Here is a 14,243-nt window from a genome sequence, read left to right on the forward strand (position 1 = left end):
TGGAACTACCTTCAGCATCACTTCTGCCAGCATGAGGAATCTCTTAGTTGCAAAGACATAGAATACAATCAAGAAAAACATAAGTATAGATAACAGTTACTGCAAACAGATCAGATAGCAGTTAATCAGATATAAGCAATTAGACAAGCCAAAACAAATGCACACTCATACAAAATATGGTCCTCCAGATTCAAATCCAGACACCAATATGGTCCCTCGACTCTTTCTGGTGATGACTAGACAAACGAAATGCTGAGATGGCACCCTCCCTGCCATGCTGGATGATAAGTAAACGATGTTGTTTACCCTTGGCACCCAAACAAGTTAGAAATGTCGTCGCTTTGTATATAAAGGGAGAAGAAATGATGGAGATCCAAAATAAATTCTTCTTCTTCTCTACCTCCGCTATTCTTCATTTCTGACTTGTTTGGGTGCCAAGGGTAAATGGCGTCATTTACTCATCATCCAGCCTAACAGGAAGGGTACCATCTGAGCATTCTGTTTGTCTAGTCATCACCGAAAAGAATCGAGAGACCACATTGGTGCCCGAACTTGAATCTGGAGGACCAGTATAGGTAATTTTGAATTTCAAGGACTAAAATGAGTAATCGCGTGAATCTCAGGGATCAAAATGGGTATTTAGTCTACAAAACATACAAATGCATATGATGAATGCCTTTCTAACTGGCCATGAGCTCATGTGTTGGTTATTTTGCCAAAACCCGACACACTCGGTAAGTAACATGGATATCGTCTCTTTGACATGCATCCACACTCTTGGGATATAGTGCCCGTCACATGATGCGTGAGCATCTTTTCTATCTTTTCCTAGCAATTTAGATGTGGATTTATTGAATTATTATGAGATTTTGGTGTTTTAGACCATTATGAATGCTACTTTGAGTTGTATTGTCATTTTTTTTATTATAGAAAAAACTCAGGCGACTTTGACAGAGTTTGTGCAGAAGAAAAGTGATAAAAATATTGCTGTCAAGCTGGCGAGTTTAGCGCCGAAGACCTCGTAATTTATGCAAGAATTCTGTGAAGCTGGCGCTAAATACCACTACCTGGCGTTTAGCTCTAGGTGCCTCGTAAAATGGGAAAAGCATTCTGTCTAGTGGCGCGAAACACCACTACTCGATATTTAGCGTCAGGTGCACATTTTCAGGTGGGGACCACACGTGCATCAACAACCCACAGAAAGCTTCTTTGGGTTTTAAATTTATTTTTGAATTAATAAAAGATATTATTAGGTTTTATACTTTTAATTTTGTATCAATTAGGATTAGCTATAAAAAGAGAGAAGATTCAGCCCTTCAGACTTGGTTCTCTTTTTCTTATTCATTCCGCACTTTTACACTTTTTACAACTCTAGGTTTTTCTTTGAGTCATGAGCATCTAAACCTCCATTGTTAAGGTTAGGAGCTCTATTTATTTTAATGGATTAATACTATTGTCATTTTATTCTTAATCAATGTACTATTTAAATTCAAGGATTGATTTGGTTCTTCATCATAGGAATTAGAGTATATTAGAAGATAATTCTTTTTCTATTTGGAATTTATGTTGAATCTTGGAAAAGTTATATCACTAGAATTATAGCTTGAAATCAATTCCTCACAACTCTCTAATTATCTGGATTTAACGCGATATGTGACATATAATCACCTCATTTTTGAATACTTAGGGTTTATGTGGCTCATGAACTAGAATTGGACTTAACCTCTAATTTAAATTAAGTGATCAAGGAATTGGCGGTTGATTGGGTTAGAGGAGATTAAATTACTAAGAAATTAGGGTTTAATCACTTAAGATTTGCCATGAATTGAATCTTTGCATAATTAAAGTAGTTGATAAGAATTGTTAATCCGGAAATTTAAACATCTCCAAAGCCTTAACTATTTTCTCAGATTATTTTCACTAATCATTCACTATTTGCTTTTTTCAAACTCACTGATTTACCGTTTTATGCTACTTAGAATTAGAAACACTCATTTCAACTTGTCTAACTAGCCTAATCATTCAACTATTGTTTCTTAGTCCATTAATCCACGTGGGATCGGCACTCACTCACCTGAGTTATTACTTGGTACGACCTGGTGCACTTGTCAGTTAGTTTGTAATTTGGTGCCATTGCCGGGGAGTTACCGTGATGACAACTATCCGTTGTTTTATTACTTAGATTAGACATTTTTTCATTTAAATTTCTTAATTTTCCTTTCTTAATTTCGATTTTTTTGTTACTTTTTCTTTAAAATTTTCTTTAAATTTTTCTTTTAATTTTTGCACACTTCTTTTCATTTAATTAGTTAATTTTATTTCTTTTATTTGTTTACCTTACTAGAAATCCTCTTCACTCTGACGTAGAGATTTCCACTTTTTCTTGTTTTCTGTTTGTTTATGAGTTGAATCAGGGACAAGGAACTTCTTCCTAATTTCGATCCTGAGATTGAAAGGACTGTTAGAAGACGTTAACAACAAACTTGAGCTTATAGAGCTACTGAAAGTCTCAAGGACAATTCTGACAAGGAAATTAAAGACAACACCAGGGAGCCTAACAACAACAATGTCATTGCTCCTAATGCCCCTGAGAAACGTAGGAGAACTCTTGATTCAGAGGATAGTTTGCTAGAGATTGATAATTTACCACCATAAAAGGGGGAACCAAACATGCATACTAAGGAGGAAGGGCCACCTAAGCTTGAGTTGAAGCCCTTTCCTCCCTCTCTTAAGAGTGATTATTGATGGTGTTTTTGTGGAAAAACGAATTTTCAAATCACCTAAAACTCACCGGCAAGTGTACCGGGTCCCATCAAGTAGTAAAACTCACTTAGAGTGAGGTCGATCCCATAGGGATTGATGGATCAAGCAACTTTAGTGGGTGATTAGTTTAGTCAAGCTAACATTGAGTGAATTGTGTGAAATGTAGCCAACAAAAAGTAAATTACAAGGAATTTAAAAGATGCAGAAAGTAAAATTGCAAGTAACTTAAAGAACAAGAAAGTAAAATAGCTGAAACTTAAATTACAAGAAATATAAATTTCATGAAAAGTAAAGGGTTTGGGGTGCTGGAAATTAAAGAGAAGCAGTAAACCAGTAACTTAGAGCAAGTGCAGAAAATGTAAATTTGCAGGAAATGTAAATCAAGCTCAAAGTCAACATCAAATGTAAAATGCGGAGGAATCTAAATTACAGGAAAAGTAAAAGGAATTGGGTGTTGAAATTAAAACTTCAACAAGAAAGTGTAAATAGCAATTAAACAGAAAAGTAAAAGATGCAATAACTTGCAATAGATCTAAACAGAAAAGGGAAATTGCTTGAAAAATAAAAAATAGCAAGAAAACTCAACTCAATTGTAAAATGAAGTTGAAGATCTCAGGGGATCAAAGAGACTAGAAAACAAGTCTAGATCTCAACCCCTTCCTTGATTCAGCAGAAAACAATTTGCAGAAGAAAGAGAGATGGAAGCAGTAAATGAAAACTCATATTCAATTCTAGATTCACTAAGATTATGCACAAGAAGAACAAAGAGAATTCTCAAGGTGAGATTGAAACAGAATTTCTTCAATTCTCAACCCAAGATTTAGAAATAGAAAGTAGAATTTCAGAAGTAAGAGCAAAGAGAAGAGAGAGCTCTCTAATGGAGCCAACGACCTCCCCCCTTTTGAAAATGAGAATGATGCCTTTATATAGGCTTTTACAAAATGAAAATGAAAATGAAATGAAAAACAAATTACAATTAAATGAAATTCCTAATCTAATTGATCCTTGTGCCTTTGAGTTAATGGGCTTTACTTGCTTTGGATTTGAAGAAGAGTGGGTTGATTTGGATTGGCCTTTTTCAAATTGGTGAATATTTGAATTTAAATGACATTTTGGTTGAATTTTGGCCCATAGGTGTTTGCTCCCAGTGGAGTGCTCTGCTCTTGTGGGGAGTGGAGCATTGCCTTGTCTTGGCATGTCTGGCCGTGTCAAGTTTAGTGCATGACAAGGTCCAAGCATCAAAGTAGCGCTCCGCTTTTGGGGAAAGTATAGCATTGATGCTTCAAGAATGAGGTTCCAGGTTCAAATCCTTGTGGCTTCACTAGCAAACATTTTCCTTTGAATTTTTCTTGGAGAGAGCACAAAAATGCTCTCCAAGAGAGCAGAGCACAATAATGATGTAGAGCGCTACTTTGCTTTGGAGTGAGGTTCCAGCTTCGAACCTTAGTGGTTGCATTGGCTGATTTTTTTTGCTTGTTTTTGGCCCTTAAAGATGCATTTCATTCGTACCTAAATTTCATGACAAATATAGATTTCCATACATTGTTGGAAAGCTCTGAATGTCATCTTTCCAACGCAACTAAAAGCACATCAATCGAACATCTGTAGCTCAAGTTATAGCCCTTTAAAAGAGGCATGGTCATGATGTGAGTGCCCAGATTTTAACTTAGCGAAAATTTTGCTTCCAAGTTAATCTTTGCATCACGATAATGCTCCGCTCTTGGCAAGAGCGGAGCTTTGTGCTGATTGCCAATTTCTTTTAATTTGGTCATGGGCCACGCTTTTAAAAGCGTGGCCTAAGCCTCCAAAGTGTGCTCCAACTTCAAAGTGTGCCCCAAAGCTCTTTTTTTCTCCTTTTTAGCTTATTTTGTGCTTTTTTGCTTCTTTTTCTTCTTATTTCCTACAAAATTTATAAAATCAAAAGATCAAAAAAATATACCATTTAAGTACAAAAGCATTCATTATTCAAGCACAAATCATCAATTTCTTGTATAAAAAAGCATAAAAAAACATGACATGGTGACATGTCATCACAACACCAAACTTAAAGCTTGCTTGTCGTCAAGCAAGAAAATAATCATGCAATAAAGATTGACAATCAAAGGTAAGAAGAATAGCAACTCAATGTTCATGGTAAGCTAGTTTTCTAAGCATGCTACAATCACAAAAGAAATGTAAATGATTGATGCTTCTATCTAGCTCAATTTATGAAATATTTTCCTTATAATTTTCCCTTGAAACAAGCTTTTGATTTTCTTATTAGCTTCTCCTTTTGGGTGCTTTGCCCCATGAGTTAATAACAAAGCTACGATTCTAACTGCTTTGTTTTCAAGTATTACCACTTGATACATAAGCACCACAAGCATTTGAATTAGAGGACTTCATTAAGCTCATTTTCCTTTTCTTTTCTTGACTCTCTAATCATTGATGCTCAGAACCTTGAGCTTTGAGGGAGTGCTTTTGCACTTGAGCCTAGCCTTGACTTCTAAGTGTTTTATTTTCAAGCATTTTACTTGATACATAAACACCACAAGTACTTAGCAAATAAATTGCTATTGGTACTCAGAGCCTTCAGCTTTCTCATTCTTTCCTTTTTTTCTTTTCTTGCTTTAATTGTATTTGCTTCTTCAAGGTTTTCATGATTTTCAAAAGATTTCACAAAATGTTTTAGATGAAAACTTCAATTAAATAAAATCCAATGCAATTGAGCAACAATTAATCATACTAGCTTTCCAATACTTGTATGCACATGCTAAAATCTTCTTTAATTCCTTGTTTGTTTATGATCATGATACTTTACTTCTTTGAATTTTACAAAACTCAAGTTGGTAGTCATAATGGCATGGCAACATGTTACAGATAATAATTCAGGCTATGCTCATTCATACCACACATGCATACAGAGAATATAAAGATAATCATGCAATTTAAGTGTTGGAAACAAATAAGGAGAAAAGGAACTCTACAACCTTGTAGTTCATCTTCATTATTGTTGTCCTTTTTCCTCTATTCTTCCTCTTTCCCTTGCCAAACTCAGAATGCTTGCTCATCCTCAAGTAACAATTAGAACAATGGCTATGGGGCTAAGATGGATCATGAATGTCTTATACAATGAAATGTTAGTAGCACATGTGTTTTAATCAAGCAAAATTAAAGATAACAATCAAGGCACAAGAGACAGAGACATTTTGATTGCATAGATAAGAAGGTGTGCACAATACATTGCATAAAAGATAAGTGGGATACCAAACTTAGTGTGACACTTTCACTTGGAATTAATGCAAGTATCTTGTAAGAATTGGAACCAAATTTTGTTGCATAGCAACACCAAACTTAGAATGCAATCATATGTCAATTTATTTTAATTAAAACTAAGCAAGTGAAACTGTTATTTATTAAGTACAATCACCAAGCCAAGAATCTGTCATGTATAAAGCTCTCTTGGTAATGTATTAACAAACACAGTAAATAAGCAAACTAAAATGAAAGCATTTAAAAACAGAAAAATGACTAAAGAAAGTGGAATGAAAAAGTGTCAAATTAAAAGAGAAAAATAAAACTGCAGAGGTATTATGATTATGCAGACAAGTAGTGTTGCTTGAATGAATTGCATAGAAAATAAGTGGCACACCAAACTTAGAATCTTAGTGTGACACTTTCATTTTTGAATTGATGCAATCATCCAAAAAGATTAAAAACAATTTGTTGCAAGGCAACACCAAACTTAGAATGTAACCATATGCCTATTTATTGAATTTAAACAAAGCAAAGAAAGAAAACAAAGCAAAGGGAGGAGATATTACCTACGGTTGGGTTGCCTCCCAACAAGTGCTCTTTTAGTGTCATTAGCTTGACATGTTGTTCTTTACTTTCTTCCTCTTCTTCCAGTTTGTTAAGAGGAATGACCTCAAGGGAGGAGAATATTCAGCTACTGTCCCTTGTCTTGGCCTTTCCTCAGCAAGCTTCCTTTTGCAAATGGCTTGATTAATCTTGCTTGCTGGATCAGGGACAGGATTGGTGCTCTTGCTAGTTGCCTTCACTCCTTTGAATTCAAAACTTGGTTGCTGTGTGATTATTGGAGTTTTGTATTCATCCAGAGCCTTTTGAATTGGTGGTTCCATGAACTCTTCCTTCATGTACTTCTCTGCCTCACTTGAGTGTAAATTTTCTAGAATGACTTCCTCACTTTCTTGCTCCTCCACTCCTTTCTTTGCACCCAACATTTGACTTAATAGTTCTTTTATGGAGGAGGTTTGTTGTTCTTCCCAAGATTTCTTCATCTCCTCTTCATATTTTTCGATCATAGATTCAAGGAAAGTTTGTGAGGGTTGTGAATGTTCATGTTCCTTTGTCACCTCAAGTGCAGTTTCATTTTCAACCACCTCATTTTTCATTGAAAGTTCACTTGATGCAGTAGCCTCCTCATCTTGCTCTTCCACTTTATCCTTCACATCCATCAATTGGTCTTCATTTTCCTTGCTTAGTAGTTCTAAGCATTTCTTTGTGTCCTCCAGTTGCTCATCCGTCTCCTGAGAAAGGATTTCTAGTTCTCTCTGGGATTGTTGTTGTTCCTCCACAATTCTGTTGAACATGGACTCAAGCTTTGAGAGTCTTTGGCTCGTGGAAGTTTGTGTTGAGGCATATTTAGGTGATGAAGAATTTTCAAATGTAGAAGTGGGAGGTGAGGTTGGACACTCTCTCATGTGAGTTGACTGCTCAGAATTTTCAGTTTCTTGGTAATACTTCTAGCCACCGTTGGAATAATGACTTAAATCATTTTCTGGTGGAGGAAAATATCCCATATGATTTTCTTTCTCATCTTGTGGTTCTGAAGCATAGCTCCATGAATTGGAGTGCCCAGAATTTATAGTTTCTTGGTGATATTCCCAACCACCATTAGAGATTGATGATGGTGGGTGATATCCCATAAAATTTTGTTTGACCATAAGATGAGTTGAACTCCATTTGTATTTTGTAAACATCAATGAAATTTGAAATTCATGTCACAGAGAAAGAATTTCTTAGTGAGGCAATAGCTCAAACACCTTGCTATCAATTTAAAACAGAGAACAAAAACAAAGAAAATGTTTGATCTAGACATCTCACTCACTTAATCATTGTTGATCTAAATTAATCCCCGGCAACGGCGCCAAAAACTTGATGGTGTTTTTGTGGAAAAACAAATTTCCAAATAACCTAAAACTCACCGGCAAGTGTACTGGGTCGCATCAAGTAGTAAAACTCACTTAGAGTGAGGACGATCCCACAGGGATTGATGGATCAAGCAACTTTAGTGGGTGATTAGTTTAGTCAAGCTAACATTGAGTGAATTATGTGAAATATAGCCAACAGAAAGTAAATTGCAAGGAATTTAAAAGATGCAGAAAGTAAAATTGCAAGTAACTTAAAGAACAAGAAAGTAAAATAGCTGAAACTTAAATTACAAGAAATTTAACTTTCATGAAAAGTAAAGGGTTTGGGGTGCTGGAAATTAAAGAGAAGCAGTAAACCAGTAACTTAGAGCAAGTGCAGAAAATGTAAATTTGCAGGAAATGTAAATCAAGCTCACAGTCAACATCAAATGTAAAATGCGGAGGAATCTAAATTACAGGAAAAGTAAAAGGAATTGGGTGCTGAAATTAAAACTTCAACAAGAAAGTGTAAATAGCAATCAAACAGAGAAGTAAAAGATGCAATAACTTGCAATAGATCTAAACAGAAAAGGGAAATTGCTTGAAAAATCAAAAACAGCAAGAAAACTCAACTCAATTGTAAAATGAAGTTGAAGATCTCAGGGGATCAAAGAGACTAGAAAACAAGTCTAGATCTCAACCCCTTCCTTGATTCAGCAGAAAATAATTTGCAGAAGAAAGAGAGATGGAAGCAGTAAATGAAAACTCATATTCAATTCTAGATTCACTAAGATCATGCAGAAGAAGAACAAAGAGAATTCTCAAGGTGAGATTGAAACAGAATTTCTTCAATTCTCAACCCAAGATTTAGAAATAGAAAGTAAAATTTTAGAAGTAAGAGCAAAGAGAAGAGAGAGCTCTCTAATAGAGCCAACGACCTCCCCCTTTTGAAAATGAGAATGATGCCTTTATATAGGCTTTTACAAAATGAAAATAAAAATAAAATGAAAAACAAATTACAATTAAATAAAATTCCTAATCTAATTGATCATTGTGCCTTTGAGTTAATGGGCTTTGCTTGCTTTGGATTTGAAGAAGAGTGGGTTGATTCGGATTAGCCTTTTTCAAATTGGTGAAGATTTGAATCTAAATGACATTTTGGTTGAATTTTGGCCCATGGGTGTTTGCTCCCAGTGGAGTGCTCTACTCTTGTGGGGAGTGGAGCATTGCCTTGTCTTGGCATGTCTGGTCGTGTCAAGTTTGGTGCGTGACAAGGTCCAAGCATCAAAGTAGCGCTCCGCTCTTGGGGAGAGCGTAGCATTGATGCTTCAAGAATGAGGTTCCAGGTTCAAATCCTTGTGGCTTCACTAGCAAACATTTTCCTTTGAATTTTTCTTGAAGAGAGCACGACAATGCTCTCCAAGAGAACAGAGCACAATAATGATGTAGAGCGCTACTTTGCTTTGGAGTGAGGTTCCAGCTTCGAACCTTGGTGGTTGCATTGGCTGATTTTTTTGCTTGTTTTTGGCCCTTAAAGATGCATTTCATTAGTGCCTAAAGTTCATGCCAAATATAGATTTCCATACATCATTAAAAAGCTCTGAATGTCAGTTTTCCAACGCAGCTAAAAGCACATCAATCAAACATCTGTAGCTCAAGTTATAGCCCTTTGAAGGAGGCATGGTCATGTTGTGAGCGCCCAGATTTTAACTTAGCGAAAATTTTGCTTCCAAGTTAATCTTTGCATCACGATAATGCTCCGCTCTTGGCAAGAGCGGAGCTTTGTGCTGATTGCCAATTTCCTTTAATTTGGTCATGGGCCACGCTTTTTAAAGCGTGGCCTAAGCCTCCAAAGTGTGCTCTAACTTCAAAGTGTGCCCCAACGCTCTTTTTTCTCCTTTTTAGCTTATTTTGTGCTTTTTTGCTTCTTTTTCTTCTTATTTCCTACAAAATTTATAAAATCAAAAGATCAAGGAAATATACCATTTAAGTACAAAAGCATTCATTATTCAAGCACAAATTATCAATTTCTTATATGAAAAAGCATAAAAAAACATGACATGGTGACATGTCATCAATTATTAGCTCCTCTCTGAGTCATGATGAAGAGGAGATGTTGATACAGGTGCTTAGAAGCCACAAAACAGCTCTTGGGCAGACCATTGATGACTTGAAAGGGATAAGTCAGGCTATGTGTATGCACAAGATTTACTTGAGGAGGATGCTAAACCCGTAGTACAACCACAAAAGTAGCTAAATCCAACTATGAAATAGGTGGTTTAGAAAGAGGTTATGGAGCTCTGGGAAGCCGGGATAATTTATCCGATTTCTGACAGTCCATGGGTGAGTCCCGTGCAAGTTGTTCCCAAGAAGGGAGACGTGACAGTGGTTAAGAATGAAAAGAATGAGCTGATTCTTACACGAACCGCTAAGGGTGTGCATGGTTCAGTTTTTCCATAAACTGAACTGAAACTACAGTAAACCATTTTAAGTAGTTTAGAAACTGAACCAAACTGCTTTGTCCCATAAGAAAATAGTTTTAAACTAGTTTATAATATAGTGCACCAGTTTAAACCAGTTCATAAAAATAAAACCAGTTTTAATTAAAAAAACTAGTTTAAACTGGTCTATATGCTAAAACTAGTTTTCACATCTTCTCTCTCCCACTCTCTACTTCTTCTCTCTCTCTCTTTCTCTCTCTCTTTCTCTCCCTCCCCCTATTCTCTCTCTCTCTCTCCCCCATTCCCCTCTCTCTTCCTTCCCCCTCTCTCTCTCTCTCTTCCTCTTTCTATCTCTCTCTCTGTCACTCTTCCTCTCTCTCTCACTATTTCTCTCTCTACCCTTTCCCATCTTTCTCTCTTTCTCTCTCTTCCTTCCCTTCTCTCTCTCTCTCTCTTGCTCTCTCTTTCTCCCCTATCCTCTCTCTCTCTCTCTCTCTTTCTCTCTCTCTCCCTTGCCCCTACCTCTCTCTTCCCTTCCTCTCTCTCCCTGATGCCAGAGCATCTTGGCTAGCTTTACAAGCCATTTTTAGTATGTTTTAAATTAGTTTCATGCATTTTCTTAGGCAGTAAGCAAGCATTTAGATGAGTTATACATACATGTCCGAATTTAATCAAACATTGTGAATTATAAACATTTTTATGAGATTTATGCAAATAGCAAATTGATGCAATGAATGATACATTATCTTCTGATTGGAGCAAGGCTTTGATGTAATTGTTTGATTGATTTCAGGCAAGGAAGAAGCAGAGACAAAGTGGCGTTAGTGGCCAAGTTAGGCACACTAACACCAGCACCAACGTGGGCAATGGATGGCTTGGTGGCGTTAGAGGCCACGTTAGTGCCACTAACGCCAGGACTAATGTGGAGAACTCAAGCAAAAGTGGTGTTAGTGGTGGCGTTATCTGCCCACTAACGCTAGTGATGGTTCAAATGCAAGGGAGGAGTGGCGTTAGTGGCAACGTTAATGCCACTAACGCCAATGCTAACGTGGAGAAGGCAAGCTTGTGGCATTAGTGGTGGCGTTAATGCCACTAACGCCAGTGATGCTAATCAAAGGCAAGATTTGGTGGGGTTAGTGGCCACATTAGTGCCACTAACGCCAAGAGCAACGTTGGCTGAGGCAAGGTGTGGCGTTAGTGGCCACGTTAGTACCACTAGTGCCAGGAGTAACATGATTTCAAATGGGTTTATAGCGTTAGTGACCACGTTGGTGTCAATAACGTCATCGAGCCATGCAACTAAACATGACGTTACTCACACTAACGGCATAACTAACATGACTACTGCCTCAACTAAACCCTTCCAGAAAGCTTAGAAAAGCCCAAAGAGTTTGTTAACTGCTTCAACTAAGGCTAAGGACCCACATCCAGATACTTGAAGACTCAACTGAGGATCAGAGAAGTAGTATATATAGAAGTAGTTTTGAACTAGAAAGAGATTGGAAATTCGGGGGATCCGGAATTGTAAACACTTACTACTTTTCTTTCTTCTTTGTACTTAGCTTTAATTTTCATGCACTTTCCTTTTCTTTTTGAGTTTTCCAAAGCCATGATCAACTAAACCCCACTTCATTTGGAGAGGGAGCTCTGTTGTAATTCAATGGAACAATAATAGTCTCGTTGTTCTTCTTCTATTCATTCTCTTTGATTTGCTTGAAAGCTTTCAGACTTCATCCGATTGAGCAATTGTCTCGGAAGAGAAGTTGTTCATACTTGGAATCTCTCAGAACCTTGGAAGAGGAATAAGAGAATCATGCTAGAATTGCTTTCTCATGTTGGACTAGATTGGGGGTTGGACGGATATAGTGACATATAATCTTCCCGATGCTTTGATCTAGAAAAATGTGTCGTATAATCAGTGATCGTACTTCATCTCTTCCCATGAGCAATTAGATCAAGGAATTGGGATTCAATCACCTAAGATTGCTAAGAAATCAATGAGTTGCATGGATTGAGGAAGAGATGAGAATGAATTTGATCCGAAGAATGCAACATCTCCTGAACCTAATGAGCTTCCCCATTCTTATCTTCCCATTCTCTATATTCTGCTTACTTTGATGTTCATCACCCCCATTCCCATTTAATTTCTTGCTATTTACTTTCTGCAATTTACATTCAGCATTTTACATTCCAGCAGTTTAATTCAGTTATTTACTTTTCCATCATTTAAATTTCTTGCTATTTACATTTTCCGCCTTTTAATTTTCTGCAAATCCCAATTCAATTATGTTTAGTTCAACTAGACCATCCCTCTATTTAAAGTTGATCAACTAATCAATCCCTGTAGGATTCGACCTCACTCTATTGTGAGTTTTTACTTGACGATAAATTCGGTATACTTGTCGAAGGGATTTTGTAGAGATACAAAATTCCACGTATTAAGTTTATAGCGCCGTTGCCGGGGATTGATTTTGCATTGACAATGATTAAATCAAGGGATAACTAGATTGAACATTTTTCTTTTCTTTTGTTGATTAGTTTAATTTCAGTTTGTTACTTTCATTTTCAGCAATTTCAATTACTTTTCATTGTGTATTTACATACTTGCACACTAATCCACTAACTGTTTGACAATTTGCATCAATCACTCTAACCACACTCTTTTCGCAAGAGTGGATTTCTTCACTATGCTCTTTTGTGTGTTGCTATCTTTTGTATGACAGGTAAAAGAAGAGGAGCTTCAACCTCTTTTGATACTGAACCTGAGAGGACCTTCCTTAGACTAAGGAGGAAAGCAAGAGGAAAGAGGGCTCTTGGTGAAGAAGAGGAGGAAGAAGATCTGGATATAGACACGGCTGATGATATGAATAACCATCATGGAGAAGGTCTTAGCAATTATGTTGGAGAGGGTGATGGTAATCATGTAGCACAGGAGAGAAGAGTTCTAGGCTCTTTCATTAACCCAAATCTAGGGAATTGTGGAAGCAGCATTCTAAAATTAACCATTCATGCCAACAACTTTGAGCTAAAACCTCAGCTCATCACTCTGGTTCAAAACAACTACTCATTTGGAGGAAGTGCCCAAGAAGACCCTGATAAACCCCAAATTCATGGTTTATCTTGTGCTTATTTTGGGGGATTTATCCACCTTTTCCCACATTTATTCAATAAAACAGCATGGTTTTGTAATTCTCCCTTAAATTACGCTTAATTGTAAAAACATGCTTTTTAGGCCGTAAATTGGTGATTCTAACCCACCTTAATTCCATTCGATGCCTTGATGTGTTTGTTAAGTAATTTCAGGTTCATTAGGCAATTATCAGATGGAAGAAATGAGGAGAAAAGCATGCAAAGAGGAGAATGCATGAGGAAACAAAGATTTGGAAGGAACCAATGGACGCACACGCGTACAAAGCGCGCACGCGCAAAAAGTGGTCTCTCGCAAGCACGCGCACGTGTACATGCCGCTTCCGCGCGGATGGGGATTTGCCAATCGACGCGCACGCGCATATGGCGTGCACGCGCCAATACTCGTACTTGGCCCACTTAATGGCAAAACGCTGGGGGCGATTTCTGACCTGCCCAAGCCCAAATCCAACTGGTTTCTGAGTGTATTTCATGCAGAATTGAAGTCCAAGCAAGGGGGAGCAATTAGTTGTAGGTATAGCATCATGTAGGTTAGTTTCTAGAGAGAGAAGATCCCTCTTCTCTCTAGATTAGGTTAGGATTAGGTTAGGTTATTTCAATTCCATGTTTAATTCCTTGCTTTTATCTTAATTCTTCTATGATCTCTTGCTTCTACACTTTCATGCTCTCAGTTTGTAATGTTAATTTTACTTTCATGCTCTCTTTTACATTCATGCACTCATGTTGACTTTGAATTTCTTTTAATGCAATTTGATGTTAA

The sequence above is a fragment of the Arachis ipaensis genome, chromosome B10, assembly GCF_059453495.1.
Source record: "Arachis ipaensis isolate K30076 ecotype BB chromosome B10, ASM5945349v1, whole genome shotgun sequence".
Lineage (NCBI taxonomy): Eukaryota > Viridiplantae > Streptophyta > Magnoliopsida > Fabales > Fabaceae > Arachis > Arachis ipaensis.